We start from the raw sequence: 6,202 nt of genomic DNA on the forward strand, positions 1-6,202 counted from the left end.
TCTGCTCAACTGTAGAACACCCATTGTCCAATCCAACAGTCAGTGCCTCAACCCCATGTTATCCAAAGTAACTAGATGCAAAAGAAAAGCCAAAACGGTTTCTGTGTATGGAACAGATGTCCTCAATGTTTCTAGGCGGTGTCATTAAGCAAAGCTAGAAATACAACTTGAGAGATGTGGATTAAACTCACAACCAATGTACCGCAAATCCACAAGAACGCCATTGTTTTCTCCAAGGTGAGACACATTATTGTGGTCATATAAAATTTTTCTTTTTTATGATTTTATTCTGAATTCATCAGTAGCTGAAACAACAGCAAACAGTACAAATTTGGTTTGACATAAGGCCATACTTCAATGCAATCATTATGATATAGTGATTGCATTAAAATATGGCATAAGAAATCAGAAAATAATACATGTATTTAGATCTAAGAGTATAACATACAGAACCTAGAGCAGTTGCTTACACCGATCAGGCATAACATTATGACCATCTTCCTAATATTGTGTAAATCTCCCTTGTGCCTCCAAAACAGTGACTCATCAGAGAATAGACATGGGCTTTCTGAGGGTGTCCTGTTGTGTCTGGCAACAGGATGTCAGTGGTTTTAATATTGTGGCTGATTGGTGTATCGCATTGGTGTCTTTTAGACTGACCTCACTGCATACTCAGTAAGCAGTCGGTTTTGCAAAATTGGTCCAAATGGAGAACATGTTTATACATGAAGTTTTCACGGATAGAATCTAGCACAGACGTCTGTTCCCAGGAGTCATTACTGTGTCATGAAACCAAACAAGGTTACTTTGTCAACCGTATGTTCAACCTCCTAAGCTCCAGTTGAGTTGCTGTATCTAATACTAACTCTTGGCACTGTCCATTCTCACACAGGCTAGAGTGTGTGTAGTAGAGTGACATCAGAGTAAGATCCTGGAAGAGAAGGCCTTTGGTTCCACTCTCCTAATAAAACACAGTCACAAGGCTGCTCTTTTAGGAGGGTTTACTCAACTACTCCAATCATAAACATCTCAGGAAGTTTCCCTCTGCTCCGCGTCCTGTTCTGCAAATTTAGTGAAATAACATCTTCTCCTGACCGTGTCCTGTCCAAAAAACTCCATCCAAAAAACATAACAGTATCATACTAGCTGGAATAAGCTGAGCTGAAACACAGTGTGTATGAGCCCTGACTTTGACCTCGTCACAGTAAATTGCGCACGGAGCTGTTGGTCAACACAGTGATGTGGTGATGCTACCACGCTAGGCGGCCTGCAGCGTATTCCCCAGGGCAGAGTGCTGTCTAGAAGCCTCCATCAGCTCTAACAAATGAGCCTCTCTGCTGGGCAGGTGGCTGCATCTCCTGCACCTCCTCCCTCCCATCGCTGGTGAGAAATGATCCTGGAAGGGTTAACCCCACCGCCGCCGCCACACACTCTCCTCCTCCTGCCCATGACTTTACTCGCCTCCATCAGCCACCAATGCCCTCCCCCCACCCCACCCATCCTCCATCTCCTCGCATCCATTTGCAAATGATCTGGCTTGTCTGCATATTGTCAGCTGCAGCCGGCCTGGCCATTCATCACCTGTCAGCGACTCCCAGCGCCCTCCACACTTAATTGTTCCCTCTCTGACCTGGAGAATAGAGAATGATGTTCCTTCTCTCTGAGAGGAGGAGTGGAGAAAGAAAGAAAGAAAGAAAGAAAGAAAGAAAGAAAGAAAGAAAGAAAGAAAGAAAGAAAGAAAAAGAAATAGTAGTGATGTTGGTCAGTTTATCTTTTTTTTCCACTCATGTTTTGTGTGTTTCTAGGTCAGATTAGGAGGTGACAGAAAAGAAAGGAAGGGACAAGGAAAAGAAACAGGGAGAGGAGAGCTGGAAAGACAAGGAATGCAGGGGCCTCATTTATCAAACCATGCACGGAAAAGGTTCTAAATTCTGCCTAGGAAAGAAATTTAGAATGTGTGTGAGTACTTGATCGCTGTTGCAAAATCAACAAGACCCCAACAAATCCATGAATGAAATAAAGGATCATCTGACCAACATCGCAAATACCTCACTGCAAACAAAGAGTCCCCAAAAGAGATTGATATATGCGCATCACAAATATTAAATAAATAAATAAAAAAAAATAATTACATCACATTAAAATAAAGAAAAATGAAACTTCTCACTTTCCAAACATCAGCTAACAGACAGACTTACCTACAATCTCTGTATGATCCTCTCTCTAGTGTGAATGAGTTTTTGAGGTTTACACTGAAGTGTGTTTCTGCAGCAACGTTTAATAGAGACATAGTTGCATCTCACATTATTTGTGTATTGATTGAATGAAATCCTTTCCCATTCATTGTGTGAATTCATTGTGTGGTTTATTGTGATGTGGATCAATCTATGGCTCCAAATTATGTTTGAGAATCCGGCAATGGCCTGAAACCCTCATTTAATTTGGGCTCGTTGGTGATGTCTGTATGGGAACTGTATGTAAACTGAGGCCAGAGAATTTATTTCATCCAACACTGCTGGCATGATTCTGCTTGCTGAAATGTTCCGGTGGCCCAACATGTCATGGTGGACAGGAGCTGGATGTGCACTGGGACAGCTTTGGTGCAGTTTGTCTCTCACTCCAGTGAGAGTTTTAAATCACAGCATAAATCCATCAGTATGTTTTTGATGAAGCATGTTGGACTAATCAGAAAGTGCATTGAAAACTTGCTCCCTGCAGAGCACACAGTTCTCAAACCCTCCATTAGCACAAGACAAGCAATGGAACTTGTACTTCAACTTTCTTTTCAGGTTGTCTTTTATAGCTTGTCACACTAATTATTGAAAATGTCTGCTAAATTACTGACTGAGCATTTTATTATTAGAGGAGACCAGCAATATGTGGTAATGTGTGAAGTTTGAGATGCTCCTGAACACTGCGACTCTGTTAATGAGTTCTATGTGTAGTTTCACTGTTCTACCACTAGATTTTGTGTGTATACACGGTCAGAGTTGTGCGTAAATAAACACACTGTTCTAAGTACGAGTACAAATTGATAAATTCCATAATTTGCATCAGAAAGTGCTTACGCTCTCTTCACATGCACATCTATGCGTGTGTGCGGTTAACAAAATGAGGCCCCAGATCATATCAGCCACCCATTGTAGTTTTAAATGACTTTGTCACAGTAGCTTTGTTGTACATAAAAGTAAACACAAGAAAGATAAAATAAGATTAGATTAAAATAAAAATAATTATTATCTAGTAAAATAAACAGTGTAATCAAGAAAATTTACAGAATTAGCATTATGAACAAATGTATAAAAGCAGTTGACAAAACACAGACGTACTGTGGTCGCATGAACCAGGTCTTCAAAGCTCACTCCCTCTGGGTCCCATCAAGCTCACACAGTTCATCCATTCTGCTGCCAAAGACCTCACATTCTCCGTGAATACAGATGGCACCGCTGACCCGAACCTCCTTCTCCTTCTCCACTCCTCCACCTCCAACTCCAGCCTGACATCCTCAGCACTTCTTCTGAAGTTCAGCGGGGATCGCAGGCCTCACTCCGGGCAGCTCAGGGGACACGGACAGCACTAGCAGCTGATCTCTGGAACGGCCATTCCGCAGATCTCCACAACTAACAACACAGGCAAAAACCAGAAAAAACAAAATAAAAACAGCACAGACCAAAAACAACCAACAACCACGTTGACTGGTTCAAGGCACAAAAAAACAAGAGCAAGCCAGACAAAAAGCAACCATCTACGTTTTGCCATTTTTTAAAATAAATAAATAAAAATAAATAAAGAATACATGCTTCCATACACACAAACACACAGGATCAATAGGTAGCTTACTTGTCAGCATGGCATTTGCATTTAGCTTTCTTCTCTTGTAGTTTTCTCCTGGACTGGAGGAACAACAGTGATACTGTGTACAAGAGGGGTCTGAGTAGACTCTATATTCTGAGGAAGTTCAGGCCAGTGTGTGCAGGGTCTTTCTACCAGTCTGTTGTAGCGAGTGCCCTACTTTGCTGTGTGTTTGCTGTTTGTTAGAAAAGTAATACCAGCAAAAAAAACATCAGTAGGATCAACACATTGATCTGAAAGGCTGGACATGTGATTGGGTAGGGCGTTGGAGTCATTTGTCTCAGTGAGGGAAATGAGGAAACTGCTCTCCGTTATGGACAATCCATCCCATCCACTCCACCAAATATCAGAGGGTCAGAGGAGCCCATTCTCCAAGAGTCTGATTCAACTCCGCTCCCATAGTGAACGCTACAGAACTTCTTCTATACCTAACTCTATCCAGCTGTATAATAGCTCATCTTTTTGTGCCAATTAAGCTACTATGATCAATTAATTTCCCTTGTGGATCATTAAAGTCTCTCTAAGTCTAAGTCTATAGAAAGAGGTTGTGACATCATGATGATGACAAGTTGCCATGCCATTCACTTTGTAAAGTGGTCCCACAGTGCCGTGAGAGCAGAAAAAAAAAGTCATCTATAAACCAGTACAAGGAGGAGGGGATGTGTTGTCCATATTCATATACAGTCTCTTTTCTACCTATTGGAAAACCTAACCCTCTGGTTCATTGACAAGTCACTACCCACTGAGCTACAATTGCCTCATGGCTCCACCCCACATGAAGATAAGAGATTTCTCAGGGAAAGTAAAAGCCAACACGTCGACAGGCAAGCAAGTGTATAAAATGTGGTTCACAGCTGCTTCGGTTCATTCTGTTTCAGAAATAGATTGGTCATCATCATGCTTAGTGATCATTACAGGTGAAACTCTTTTGCCTTCTTCAGTGGACATCATTTTGATACAAGCTGCTCACATCATAGCCATCGCTCACACATGAGTTGTATTCAGAGAGAACAGGGAGGCAATGATCCTCCTCCCCCGCTCCCACCTCCCATCTTGCTTCTCGATTCACTGTCTCTTTCTGACAGTTGTCTTTTTTGCCTTCATTTTTCTTTTCCTCCACCTCTCACGCCAGGCCACAGACTCATCTCCCCCTCTCCCATCCACTCACCTGTTCAATAATAAATGCTTCCATTATGAGCTGCCTGCAGCACTGCTTCATACTGATTCATGTTCAGAGGAGAAGGGGGACGACCTGGGACTGTTCAAGCTGACATGCTTATTTATGTAGTGATCATGTAACACTGAACTTTCATGAGTCAGTCTAGTGAGACTTGCACCAATATCCATTTATTACATTTATTTTTTGCATGTTTAGACTCATTTGATTGAAAGCTTTTGTAAGTTGTGTAACCTGTGAAAACACTAGTGTCTAAGAAAAAGCCAGGCAAGAGTGTTAACTGAAAACCTAAGTATGCCTACAATAGTACACACACCACTGCTCAAACACATGGACAGTATCAAAATTTACACTCAACCACATACAATACTGAAGTATATCCTGGTGGGCTAACCATCATACTATCACTTTCTATTAATGGTCAGCTCGGCCTGTTTCACAGATGCTGAACCACAGACATGAACACACTGTTACTACAGTGGTCTGATTAAAGTTAGCAGCACGCTGCTAGTCTTTTCAGGAGGCGCTGGTAGAGATCACATATAACTGTGCAGACCGGCTGTTGTTAATTTGATAGCACCTGTTGCCGTTAAGGTTTTAACGTGATTCTGCATCTGGTTTAACGGGTCAAGAAGAACAAAATGTGATTGTTACTTTCTGAAAAGGCCAGTGTGTAGAAAAGGGGCAGCAGTCTTTAAACTAGCAGAGAACTAGCAGATGGTGGACTTTGTCAGGCCTTCATTCTTGACACCTGTAAACACTTCCATGACAATAGTGTGGGACAACACACTGAGCCGAGCTCACGGCTGTGGTAACTGCCATTCTATATTAATATGGATGGCGGTTTATAATTCATAGGACAGGATTAGTTGAGAGTGCAGGTCCCGGGTCTATTCCCTGCACTGACACAGCGAGTACTAACAATACTGGACATGCCGCACACTCTACTGCCCATCCCAGTGCCCATTATAATAATATATTCAAGGATTAAAGGGGTTTTATCTTAGACAGCCATGAATTATAAATACAGCACTTCAAAATTTAATTGCTTCGAATTAAATGATTCAAGATAATGTTTCTTCTATAAATTCCTAATAGGGCCAGGGGGCAAGGAAAGGGAAATACCCTCAATGAACCTTTTACTCCCCAACAAAAGGAGATGGAGGAGGAACA

Source organism: Mugil cephalus, chromosome 17 (assembly GCF_022458985.1).
Source record: "Mugil cephalus isolate CIBA_MC_2020 chromosome 17, CIBA_Mcephalus_1.1, whole genome shotgun sequence".
In the NCBI taxonomy this organism is placed as follows: Eukaryota; Metazoa; Chordata; class Actinopteri; order Mugiliformes; family Mugilidae; genus Mugil; species Mugil cephalus.